The sequence below is a fragment of the Phytophthora infestans genome, genomic scaffold, assembly GCF_000142945.1.
Source record: "Phytophthora infestans T30-4 supercont1.20 genomic scaffold, whole genome shotgun sequence".
Taxonomy (NCBI): Eukaryota; Oomycota; class Peronosporomycetes; order Peronosporales; family Peronosporaceae; genus Phytophthora; species Phytophthora infestans.
The window spans coordinates 623,037-637,386 of NW_003303739.1; positions in this window are offsets into that span (position 1 = coordinate 623,037).

Genomic DNA, 14,350 nt, shown 5'->3' on the forward strand with positions numbered 1-14,350 from the left:
GACCAACAGATGGTCTTGCGGAGAATTATAGCCGCCCTTCGTCTTCTTGGATCCTTCTGGGAAGCTTGAGCTCGTCAGGAAGCGAACGTCCGGTGGAGGGAGCCTTCTCTTCGAGCCAAACGCTGTCACAATGACTGGGGCTGCCCCGCGCCGATAAACACTGTTTTATGATGTAGGAGACGTAGGTGGACGACGTCCTCTCGCAGCGCACGCAGTTCTGCCTTGACCTCCGTATCAGGCGCTGGTGATGCCGTAGCAGCAACTACTCTTCAAACCGGGCTGGCTCGGGGGCAAACAGAGAGTGACCATCGCCCGAACAAAAATCTGGTACCGGCGGTTCTAGGTGAGCTGTGCAATGAATACGAACACTGAGCTCTCGCAGTCCAGCTGCTCGATCCCAGGATAAGCCTCTCCAAGCTGCTCCTATACATGATCTCGTTTAACAATACCTCATCTAGGAAAACGAGATTCCGGTGATTCTAGTCGATATGATAAAGCTCTTTACGAAGTGGAAGTGAACAGCACACGTGAGCCCTAAAGAGTGGATAATTCGCCACATTGATGATGTTGAGATGATGAAGCAATGTGCTCGTTAGAAGGCGACCTGCGCTTCATCTATATAGCTGTTTGTAGTATTAAAACAGCCAGACGCGCTGCTGCTCTGTACTTTTTCGCTCTTTGTGGTGTTACCTCGCTGAAATGCCCCTGTCGAGTTGTATGTGTGAGCCCAATTGCCGATTGTGTGCTGGAACTTGCTGAATACATGAGCGAGGTGACTTCTTACGTGTCCAAGCTTGATATGGATGAATATGATTAGCTATCGGACCATACTTAATTTTGTATGACCTCTGGGCACCTATACATGACCAATCACATCATTTCTACGCATTTCAACCAATGGCCGAAGCTTCACTCAACATGTTTGTCCAATAATCTCGCCTAGGGTTAGGTGAGTCCTCTAAGCCATTCGATCGGTCGTATCGAGTCCGATCGCAGCTCAAAATATGTATATGCCAATGCAAATAGTAGGTCAGACACGCACCACTCCCATATTTGCACAGCATCGGACGGAAGCGATGGGCTTGGACGAGCTCCAGCCTGGCAACACTTTGAGGGCCAAGGCGTCAGCGTTATCTGCCTTCAAGAAATTTCTGAAGGCAGAGGGCGTTGCAGAGGAGTACGTAAGAAAATGCATTGAGCGCGATGTCAGTGGAAGATGTTTTGTATCTGTAATGGATAAGTTTGGAATGCATCTTGCATTTAGTAAAGGCAAAAAAGGCAAACCTTTAGCTAGAAATACTACCATGCAGTACTATCGGCAAGCCAAGCTTTGGCTGCTTGACCAGTTTCCCCAGCATCGTGCGTCTTTAGAGACCCGATTGCTTAAAATGGGGAAAACGCTTGACAGCTTCTGTTTGAAGCGCGAGGGTGGTGGTTTTGTTAACAAAGCACCTCCATGTACGAAGTCCGATTTAAAACAAATGCTTGTATATTTGTATACCAATGCTTCCTGTGATACTGACTACCAAGATGCTGCTCTGCTTTGTCTTCTTTGGTACCTCTTCGGCCGCGCGTCGGACTTGTCGATGCTGCGGAAGCAGAACGTCAGCGTCGACGCGGGCGGCGTACTCTTCTTGCGTCTGATCAGGGTGAAGACGAGCGAGGAGCAGGGGCTCTCGCTTTTCCCGGACGAGGAGTTCTTCACGTGTCCGTTGCTGGCCTTGGCTCTTGCTTTGATTGTCCAGCGAGCGCCCTCGGATGACTTGGTCGGCAACCTTACCCGCCAAGAAACCTTGACAACGGCCACGATCTCCGACGATATATCGCTCGTCGAGCTCCTGAATGCCCCCGCCGCGCCATCGACACTCTCAGTCCCAGCCATCAAAGGAACGCCGTCGACGCCGACGGTGTACTCGCACGTCAACCGCGTCTTGGAGCGGATCGCCCCGGCTGCTGGCGTCACGAAGGCACTCAGTTCGCTCTCGTTTCGCCGCGGGGGAGCTCAACACGCGAACGGCTCTGAGGGATTGACGGACCGCCTGGATCTTCGACCGAGGTTCCTGGAACATGAGCACAACGAACAAGGGTTTCAACTACATCTTCAACACGAGCAAGGAGGATCACAAGGTAGCCAAAGTCCTCGCAGGATACGAACCGAAGACGAAGGTGAAACTCCAGGACCTCAACAGCTTCGACTCCCAGACACTTGAGCAGATCAAGCGCGTACAGGACGTGATGTTCATGTCCTGCAGCAACCTCGCAACCTTCAGCTTCAACGTCAACAAGCAGGTCGTGGACATCCTGACTGCGGCCGTCTTCCGATAGTTCCCGCTGTTGAAGGAGCTGAGCCACAGCAGTCCAGTCGTCACGCGGGTCGAAGGTGCTATGCGAAGCGGTGGAAGCACGCTGGCGGCTCTTCTTGCTTGGTCTGCGCATCTCTCGCTAGCAGCCGAACCCTGTAACAACAAGCAAACTCCGGAAAACGACACTACCCACCAAGCACAGCAAACGAAGGAGCAGAAGATCATCGATCACCAAGCTTCTGTGATTAAGCACTTAATCGACATGTCGAAGCGGCAAGACGAGCGGATGGACGCTCTGGAGGCCAAGCTGAACAACGATCCTGTCCTGACCATTAAGCGCAACAAGCCAAGTGAAAAAGAGGGAGAGCAAGCAGTCAGCACACCAAAGAAGAAGCAGCGCAGGAGTGGGGAAACTCACCTTCACGCCACTTGGTTTGCTTGGTATGCCCATGGACCACGATGGCACGCGAGCAAGCCCAAGCGACAGCGCTCAAACGCGAAGCTGCTGGTTGCGTACATGAAGCTGTTCTTGGCCGACGGATTTGGGCTGGATCCAAGCGCTGTCAGCTACCGCGACGACGTCCTTGCCCTCGGTTTGAGCGCGGAGAAAGAAGCTCTCTCCTTCCTGGCTCAGCATAAGATCGCGTCGCGCGGGTCCAGTTCCGTCCTCAAGCATCTCCAGGCCCTGCACAAGGCTGGCGCACTCAACCGCCAAATAGAGCGCCACCAGCGTCTGCTCCAGTCGGCAGCTATCTAAGATCCTGCACCCGCTACACACAAGACGTCGTTGAGTTAGTTGGTTAGATGCATCACTAGCACAGCAAACAATACACGTTAGGCAACCTTTGAACAACGCAAAACAACACGTATTATTTGTCAGACAATCAGAACAAAGAGTAGGGACAAACCGCACTGCAGCAGGGATGGGGGGCACGAGCGCGGGCAGCAGCATGAGCAGCAGGCGCGGCACAAACACGGGGTCAGCAGCGTGGGCAACAGGCGCGGCACGAGAACGGCTGCAGCAGCGCGGGCAGCAGGCGCAGCACGGGTGCGGAACAACCTCCACCCCCAGCAGACGCGAGGAGCGATGAACCCAGCCGGAGTTGAACCGGTGTCCAGGACGGATCCTGCGCTCTAACCCTAGAGCTTCTGGGTCCGATGAACCGGGGGGGAGGGCGGAGGCTTGCCAGGTACGGAGTGGAAAAGACCGAATGAGCGAAGAAGGCTGTTGTCGGCACGACCCTTCAGCTTGTGGCCATCCACTGGCCACGTGTCTTTCCACCTTGTATGTGGCAGCATCTCATTGGTGGATTATTAGCCAATAGCGGCAAGCATCAATGGCCGGCTGCTTTCAATAGTGGACCCCGCCGCTGGCTCATTGTTAAATTTACCGGCTCGAGAGCGCATGGCTCTCGGTCAATAATTGCATGTTTTCGTTTTTCTCGTTTTTCTCAGCCTACAGGCCGTTTCAGAGCCTGTGACTGCGCCTATCAACAGTGCCCTTTTCATCGTTTCAGGTTGCAAAGCATCCACACCTTCCCAACCTATCTCCCCTAATCACTTTAGTACTGCACACCAATGTATCCATCCCATCATGTACCACTCGCTTGGTACAGGTTCTACAGGTCCGAGGGTCCGATATTTTTTGGTATGGGCGTAGCGACAGCGGTAGACGGTGCTAATGTGGGCATGTTGACGCGTTACCACTTTCTCCATTTTCGGGTGTCTCTTTGGCGTGTCACTATTAATACTAGTGGCGCACTTCTACGTCACGATTATTAACCAATTACCGTCGAGTAATTTATTGCTTCCCGATTTTGTAACATGTACCAAACAGCGCCGTTTTGGCAACAAAAAAACAGTACGATATATTTTTGGATTTTGACGAAATTAAGCGTTTTTCTTGCAGTTGCCCATGGTCGATTTGTTGAGTACTGGCTCAATCTACTAGTATTAACTACAGGCTTCATTTATCACGACCGAATTAATCGGATTTGGGCTCCAGCCTTTCAGCAAGCGTTGGACGACCGGGAGCGTCTATCCACAAAATATCTGCTCCCTCAAATATCGGGAGCACATATTTGTAGATTTTGTGCTTGTCCACTAACGTACTTAGTGTACGAGAGCAAGGAGCAGGTTATCGTGTCGCTCCTTCAGAGCAGATGGACGATCAGTCGCTGGGGGCTTTCTAAGCCTATGATTGGTAGATAAATGCGATATGGCGTACAAGATCAGGTCAAAAGTACTATAATATTTAGCCAATGGAATGCGTAAGAAACGAGGAAGCTCCTTCAAAAACTGCATCCCCATCAAAACGCATAATCGCATAAAACCTGAGGGGTACTTCTCTCTAGCTGTTTTTGCTCCCGATTTTCGCGAGCAGTACTCTTCACCTGGCTATCACAGTGTAAAACTGTTTTTCATGTAGCCAACTTAGAATCCGTCATAAAATTTCAAATTTAAAATGTTACCCATTTTATGCTTGCTAACACCAGCAAATATTTATCTAGTTACAGTTTCAACAGGTTCAACTTCTATAATTGGAGCTTTATCATTTAATATATCGTGATAAATGATTAAAACTCGCGATCTTTCATTTTGGCTGATAGGGGTTCAGTAAAAGCCATTATATTCTCTGTCTTTGCTAATATTTGATACGATTTGGCACTCGATGATATTATCAAGTAATGCATTTTGCGGATGCGCTCTTTATGAAGGGTTATCGTCCCTCGCCCAATGTGGGTCCGGGGCCCAGTCCTAAGCGAATTTGTATGGAGCAAGGGACCTCGCGCAAATAAGCGCCACAAAACATTTCAGCCAATGGCAAGGATCCAAAAGGTCAAATCCTCTCATAGCCCATAAATCACTCTGCGGTAGAAGTCAAGGCAGCCCTGTTCCCGACAGCCAAGACGAGACAAGATGCGGTGCCACCGAGGCTTCTGGGTGTACGCGGCTGAGCATGGTGAAGATGTGGTATCGGGAAACGCTGCACGTTTCGCTAGGGAGCAAGTCGCCCAAGAACTACCTGGTGTTAACAAGGCTGCAGAGAACTGGCTTCGAAGCCGAGCCGGAAGGGCCTTGCGCGCACGCTGGCTGGGTCAATCGCCGGCAGAACGTTTAAGATACATCACGGATAACCCCGACGCCAGCTTCCCGTTGGCCGATAACCCCAGTGGCATTGCTGATCTCCGGCGAGATCGCAGTCGTTATCCAACGATGGTACGCTTGCCCGTGAGCACACCAAAAAATTTGCTAGGAGCGGGGCCCACTGCTGCTGCACTGGATACCCCACCCCTCGACGAGCAAACACAAGAGCAGGTTGAAGCATTCGAAGGTTATTGCGGTGACCTCATGCGCGCAGCAACTACCGCAGAGCTAACAGCGTTGGCGTATGCTCACAGACAAAGCAACGTGGATCGGGTTGTCGATTCTTCGGTTGCATTAGTCGAGTGCATGGGGATACAAATGGCGGCAAGCATTCCAGACACATATCGACAACGAATTTTGAAAATAACGAGAGAGGTCGCACGTCAGCTAAGGGCCACCAAAACGCAGATGACTGTGAGCCTGCATACAGACACGGAGTGTCAAGCTACTATTAGTGAAGCGCGTGAAAGTGTGAGCGCCGCAGACAACGTGCTACGCAGTTTTGTACAGGATTATGTAGGGGTTAACCCAACCTTTGCAGCCATGCATAGCAGCCGTGACTATTACAGACCCGTTGGAACGAAGCTGCTGACGAATTTTTATTGGCTGGGTGGTGCAAACTGTACCGACAGTGCTGTTGTGAGTTTGTCCCGTGTCGATGGAGCCCCTGCCCGGTTTATGACGATTCCACTGCAGCCAATTCTTTTATGGCAGAACTTGCAGCTATGCTGGCGGGCTTAGTGGCTGCAGGCTCTCCTGCATCGGATGCAGCAGCAAGTGGACCAGCCCAAGAGGATACAAATCACCAAGCGAGCTTGTCCAGCTCGCCGCCCCCACCTTCGCAATCGCGCAAACGTCATAAGAAAACGCAAGACATTGGTGACAAACTAAGTTGTGGAGAGTCCAGTGAAGAATATTTGAGTGAAGAGGCGAGCTCAGAAGGCAGCCTATTTGACGACACCAATAAGGATTCGAGAGGTCGTGCAGACAGCTTTTTTTATTATAGGGCGCGAGTACCAAAAAACACTCCTCTTGTAATCTGGAGGGATACTAGAGATTCGGTTAAGGCTCGAGTTATTCACGTGTACCAGGAGGACTTGGACAGCTTGGTGGCAGACGGTCTACTCACCGCAACGGTACTGGACTATTTTATCTTTCGATTCATGCCCAGGGTGGACGGATTACTTTGTGTGTGCGGAGCTGGAATGTATGCTGGAATGGAGACAGCGAAATATACGCGCAGCCAGCAAAGAAAGCGGCGTCGGACTAACGAGTTGAGCGAGCAGTTTGACTAGACGTCCTAAAAGTATGTTCTCCTTCCAGTGTGCGGTCGCAACCGCTGAAGTTTTCTCGTCGTTGAAAACCCAATGCATGAAGATCCTACCAAAGTGTACCACGTGAATTCCATGGAAAAGGCGCATGACTCTATCTACGCGTTTGATGTCCTGAACATGCTCTTAACAAAAGTGCACCAGTACAAGTCAGGATTGAACTCTGAGTATGTATGGAGCACCTTCACTCACAATACGAAACCTCAGCAAGCCAATGGCTCGGATTGAGGGCTATACGTGCTGCATTATATGACGAAAATTTAGAAAGCTATCGTAGCGGAGGAGCCTGCTTTATTTGAAGAGATGATGGGAAAGTGGACTTCAGGTGTGTTCAACGTTACGAAGGCAACAGCATATCGGTCGCAACTGTACAGCCAGCTCTCCTCCGCGTGATCGAAGCATATTCGGTGTTGCACAAGCTCAGTTGAAATTTCCTTTAACATGCTACTTCGAAGTATTGTTTTCAGCACTAGTATTGCCTCTTTGTACCGCAAAACATTACTGTGGTAACTAATGCAGCATTACAGTGTGGTACCGCAATGTGACACAAAAGTACCACAGTGTAACAATACTGCACCTACCGCAATGTCACACTTAGGTCCGTGCCGCAATATAGTACTATGGTAGGTACCGCACTAAGACACAAAGGTACCGCAGCGTGACACTGAGGAACGTGCTGTGTGTACTATATGATTAGCAAATGCATATATTTCGCTGTGTAAAATCTACCCATGTATATCTTAAACATTGGGCTGCCCGGTCGGGACAGTAGGCGCGTCAATCCGAAGTGCGCTCCTTGCCAGTCCAATAATCACTTCAGGGTTGTTTGACATCCAATTCAGCGATTTCTTTTGTGATTTCCGAGCAGCTTCAAGTGCATCAACAGTAAGTTGAACCGCGGTAATGTCGTCACTGACACCAGAATCTGCCAGTTGTGCGCTTATCTCCTTCACAAGCGTAATACCTCGACGCCTTCGATTAAAGAATCTGCGTTCGTCTGAATTACACCACTTGGTGCCATATTTCTCCTCTAAAATGCTAACACCAGGACCGCCATTCAACCCAACAGACCACGCCTTCCACAAGTCATGTACAGACACTAGACTGCGGTTCAGCGCGTAGGAAACAGGTGGGGTAGTCGGAGCGCTGGGCGCTGGGCTTGGTTTAACAACACCTGGCTGGAACGACGCAGTAGTGGATGTGGCGCTAGCTTTGGGAACCAGCCTAACTTCAACAACCGCAGTACCGCAAGATAGCGGCACTATTGTCTGCATCACACCATTCAAGTTCCTCTCCATATTCTGCAACGACATCCCAGTTTTTTCGATCGCTACCTTAAGATCGTGATGCACGCCGTCGAGTTTGGACTGCAACACAGGCATTGCTTTTTGAAGACGTTGCTCCGATGGATAATTCATTTCGCTAACCAACCGTTTTGCCTCGCACTTGTATTGCAAAAACTCTGGCGATTGAAATATCTTGTGCTGCCAAATCGGGTGCCCAGGCATCCGGTCACTCATAAAGACTGCATCTTGTAAAATTACAATTCTCAGGTATTGTAGCAGCTCCAAAATTCCTCCTGCGGCAATCGTTTGCTCAAAATCACCAGTATTGAGTGATGATTGCGTTGATTTGACCTGTGGAAACACTTATCGTTGTAGGGTAATCGAAGGCTTGACGTGTGTGCGGGCAAGAAAATAGCTTCCATTGGCAGGCTCAAACACCGCTAATGCTCGCATGGCCTCACGGGGAAGAGAAGTCAAATAGCACTTTCCATGACTTGGTTATTCCACCGTCCAAGACGTCGAATCTGTGCCTCTCTTGCTCCAGCCAAATCAGCCATTCGTGCCCCCGATCCTCTGCCTATGTGCGTTTTCGCTTTGCTGTTAATACTAACGCTCTTTAATGCAGTCGCCATTGCTTCGCGGTGTACCTTATAGGACATCTCCACGGTTGGATCTTATCCTGTTTTTAGTAGTTTTGTTGGATACCATCGGTCGGAAGACGTAAAATCAGAAAAAGGCTCTCGCTCCACATGAAAACGCCAGAACAAATAGAATCCCAACAATCTATGAGGGCATATCTCCACAAACTTGTTTCGCAAGAAAGCACCAACTTCAATGCGACCGACCTGATTTGTTTTGCCTTGGCGCATAACCATAAGATGACACGACAAGGGCTGTAACCTTCGTTTTCTAGTTTGACGGAATGAATATCAGCAAGTTCCATCTTGTGAGAAGCCTCGCCCCGCATCAATGCGTAGTGGCTCATCAAAAATCCCATCAAGTTACGAAGTTTCACACCGGGATCGCCACCACTCTCCCAAAAGAATTGAGCAATGTGTCGTATTTGGTCTGTGGTCGTATACTTATCCAACATCGTATCAGACTTCGAAATGTTTCCGCTTACGCTCGTCCTCCTCGTATTCTGTTACTTTGAGAAGAGCTTTCACAGCCTCGTTTCGCGGGGAGGGGTTACTGCTGATATTTGCTTGTACTTGGTCGACCATTGCCGCAACGTAGCTGTTTACTGTAGATTTTCCGATTGTACTTTGTCGTTCCGTGCTTGGGCATCCGTTCTCGTTCTTGTGTCTCTTGCTGCGACCGATGACGCATTCTTCAAGAAACAAATGAAGCTTTTCACCCGTTACAGGGGTGCGGATTTAGTTACTAAAAGCTGGTCCTTTTGCCGTACACCAGTTCAAAAACTCTCGCTGACGGCTGTTGTACGCGCGTTGGGTGTTCTTGGGACGAATTTGAGAGGCCTTCGCGTACGTTCGATTGATTGACTCCTGGAGCTCGACGCTCATACGTGCTGCCTCCGCCATGGCGCTCTTCCTTCACCTTCTAGCGTTTGGGAGTGGGCCTCCCACTCCTCCCTTCACATTTTCAACCAATCAGTGCTTGAAAGGCGCTATGTCCAGCTAAATAGGATATTTAACCTCATTTGCGGGTGATAACGAGGTTTTTTGTACGCGCGGAGCTGGTTTCGGCCCGGGCGCCGGTTACGATAATGTATCCGACCTTCAGAGTACTATTGGTTTGATACGTGCACGAAAGTCGCCACTGATTGCGTGCATCTGAATCAACAAAGTGAGCGCTTTGACAAAATTGTACTCAGCGAAACCAGAATATAATGTTTGCTGTCGTCAAGTCACACTTAAAGTTCTGTTATAATGTTAGTCTTGTTTTTATGCATTTAAATCAAGATGTATGCATTTTAACAACAGTAATTTCAGCTTAAAAGTGCCTTTTAAAGGACTTAGGCACAATACTTAGTGACTCAGACGAATACTATCAGCATCCAAGGAATCTTAATTCCTTGTAATGCTACATGAGCTGTACGTACAGACCAATAAGGATTAATTCAGGGGTGAAAATGTGGTCCATTGAAAAGGTACGTACCTCAATACAAATTTCAAATAAAATGCTCTTATAATCTCCATTTTTCTCATGAATTCCGCAGGTTTTTCACAGCCATTCTTCGAAAAGAAAACACAGTTATTGTTACGACTAAAGAGTCATCATAAAGGAAAAAAAGCTACACCAAAACAACGTTAATAGTAATCTACCCCCGTAGTGGAGTGTGCTATCTTTCAGTCCGTCCGCGGCTAGGTTTAATAAAAATTACGCTAATGCGGGCGCTCCACTGGCTGTCGAGCGCAGCAAAGGCGACCCCCATTGGCCAGAATCGACATTATGTGGTGGACACATTATATGTGGTGGACATATCGTACTTAAATGCACCGTTCAAAATTTATTTTGCCCCCATTTTTAAAACGGAGGACACGGAGCGCCACGCTACTCGAGGTACGCTGCGTGTATGCATATTAGTTTGCATTAGTAGCTAGCAGGACCCACGTACACAGATAGACAGTCCGAGGCTCCTGAGGCTGCTTAGGGGGGGGGGGCTTATAACTTGCAGGATTTTAGCCTGCAAGGATGCGGTTGGTCGCATGATGCACGCGTTTCCTTGAGATATGGAGCGGTTCTATCTTCGGCAAACTGCTCTGTCAGCGTAGAGGCCCAACGTCGTTTAATGGCTTGATAATGGCTAACGGAATTGTCTGTGCCATATTTCAAATTGTGGCGCGGGAGGCTGGCTACTTGGATAATGACAACGAGCGGATTTCGTGTGTGAGGGAAGCGGCTGAGTTCCCAATGCCGTATTAACTGCGGCGCGGGAGGCTGGCTACTTGGATAATGACAACGAGTGGATTTCGTGTTTGAAAGAAGCGGCTGAGTTCCGAATGCCGTATCAACCACGACAGCTCTTCGTCACCGTTCTGGTGAATTCAGCTTCAGCAAATGCTGGTGTTTTATGGGATCGGCTCTTCCCTGATCTTTCCGAAGACTACGCACGGAAACATCGGGCTTTGATGGACCCCTACAAGTCGGCGCTGATAAAATTTGAAACGCTGATGAGCATTCAATAACTACCTAAGCGAACGGGTATGCGGTAGGAGACTTCGACAAGCTACCTCAATTGGGATCGCTCCCCACATTGATTAGTGAAGCGCTTCGCCAAACGGATTACATCGACGTGAGCTCACTGGATACGATGCGTCAGCTTTGGAGGCAATTGTAAGCACAGAAGATCAGCTAAACGAAAGTAAGCGAATGGTTTACGACCAGATTATTGAAGCGGTTGAATGCCCGGAGGAAGGCAAGAAGTTATTTTTTGTCGATGGCCCGGGTGGTACTGGAAAATCTACACTGCTTCGAAACATACTGGCCAAAGCCAGACTCTCGGTGGAAATCGTCATCGCTGTGATGTCCAGCGGTATTGCCTCGCTCTTGCTCATGGAAGGTAGGACATCTCATTCTACATTCAAGATCTCTTTGAAATTGAACGAGACCTCCATATGCGGTATCAGGAAGAACTCCTATATTCAGGAGTAGATCTAGCATGCTAGTTTGATTATTTGGGACGAAGCACCCATGGCCCATCGCCACGCGTTCGAGGCAGTAGACCGAACACTCCAGGACATACTGGACAACGATACCGAGCCTTTTGGTTGGAAAGTGTTTGTACTATCGGGAGATTTCCGCCGGATTCTCCGTCGTGAAAAATGGTACAGCCGTCGAGACAATTGACGCTAGCCTTAAGTTGTCGAGGCTGTGGTTTTAATTTCAGACGTTCCATCTTACTAAAAACATGCGAGTGCGCACTGCTGAGGAAATGGCTGCGTTCTCCGAGTTTCTTCTGCAAGTTGAGGAGGGAATACATGATGTTAACCCTATCCTAGCAAGTTATTACATGAAGATTCCGCGCGATATGCTGATCGAGAATCCACCTGTGCCTGAGGACGAGGACCAAGAAATTCGTCCTGGCGCTATTCCAAGAGACATGGATCGAATCATCGACGAGATGTATGGCGAGATTAAAAACCCCGAGGTTGCAACCAGCGGATATTTTGCTAAACGAACGATCCCCACGACCACGAAGGCAATCGTCCACCGCATCAATGAAGCGGTGGCCGACCGATTAGCTGGACAGGCGCGGAAATACATGTCCTCCGACTCTGTACAAGACGACGGTGACGGTAATTGCTTCGAGCAGGAGGTTTTCCACTCGAGGAATCTCAGTGGAATTCCTCCCCACAAGTTGACCATCAAGATAGGAATGCTTATCACGATGATGCGGAGCCTGAATCCAGATCTAGGGCTGTGTAACGGAACGCGGCTTCAAACCGTGACCATCAAGCCACATGTTATTCACGCCACAATCATGACAGGTGAGCGACCCAAACAAGGGCAGCATGTGTTAACTCCCCGCATTGTTTTCACCAGTGACGTAGCCATTCGGAGCTTTCCGTTTCATTTGAGACGCAAGCAGTTTCCTATCCGACCAGCCTTTGCGATGACGGTCAACAATGCGCAAGGACAAACGGTGCAGTACTGGGGGCTGTATCTTGCTAGGCCTTGCTTCTCCCACGGGAAGCTGTACGTTGCGATGTCGCGAGTGACTTCAAGATCAAGATTCAAGGCGCTGGTCGAGTACCCAAAGCTGGAGGATGAGGATGGGGCTTACACCCAGGACATTGTCCATAGGCAGATCTTTGGTTCGGAGTAGGAATATTCAATTTCATATGCATTTAATACATTACGTTTTACATAAAAAAAAATGATTTCGCCGGAGCGAAGAGCAGCCGGGAGCCCATTTCCCCTGAGACTAAAATCTGCCACCTCCGTCGCGAAGCGGCGGCGGCCGACTAGTCTTAGCAACTATTGCGGCAGTCTATCTGCCCGTCACACTTAAATTGTCGTGCCTGTCACGCTTTTCCGGACAATTCATTGGACAAATAATTTAAAGATTTTGACTGGCTGCCGAGAATTGGCTAACACTGGGTTGTGTAGCTTACATCATGTGTTTCACAGTTTACGTATGGGATTTGCACAAGGCTATCCATTACGGCATCGTTTTATTATTATTTACTATTTTAATAACGGCAAATCTACAGCCCATGATTTCTACACTATGATTTATACATGATTTGGTCCATGGCTGACCATGTTTGTAATTTAAATTATTTTCCCTTTTAAAATACAGGCGGGAAAGCCAGTCATTTGTCGGACACGCGTCACGAGAAGGCGAACCGCTCGCCACTGCTGCCCCGCGCGTCCTGGCAAGACCCCAAGACCCCCGCCAACCGACAGCGGTCTCTCTGCGCGCCCCTTCCCCCACCACCATTACGTCTGCCCGCAGGTACGCAGAATCGCTTATGCTCCATCATCTTCATTGACGCGTACAGGACGCAAACTAACTCTTCCTGCTGCTGAATCATGTTGTGTTGGACCATAGAGGCGTCTCATCCGCCCCAGAACCATATTCCAGCCCCCTCATCGTCTCCGTGTTCGCTTTAAAGGCTTTGAAGTAGAGAAACCTCGAAGAGGTGCGAATACGTGTGTTGATTGGATATGGATGCAGCTTTTGCTGATGAAATGCCTGCAGCTCGCCCAGAATTGCTCACGCGCGCGATACACCACCATGAAGCAGTTGAGAAGCACGACCAGAGTTCTCTACGAAACGGTATGACACATCTAATACGATGTTACCATGCGATGCATGTTCGACAACTAACTCTTTAACTAACTCTTTGTGTACTACTGTCATTTAGTAACCACTGCATTACTGTTACTTGGTACTCGCTGGAATTTTTGTTCAGGTATGTTTATTCCATGACCTTCGTGGCGATGATAAATAGTCAGGCTAAAGAGGTCTTCCATGTTTGCTCCATGTTTCTCCCATGTATTGATGTTACACAGCCATATGGTTCGGACAAGGAATGTTTAATCATCCTGAGTCCATCGTTAAACTATCAAATAAAAAACACTGCCGTCAACAGCAACAACAGCAAGGAGTCTTGCGACGCGATATCCAAATGTTTTAATGGCAGAATCGAGTGTCTAATGACTAATTTTGAATCAGCACAAAATGAACGAACTTCAATGCATTAAAAATGTTACAGTTTAGATATTTTTTAAGCTTTCAGGTATGAGAAGCGATCAATCTCCAGTTAATTACAAGCTCTAACAGGCAGTTCACGCGGGTATTTAGTGCAAGCTG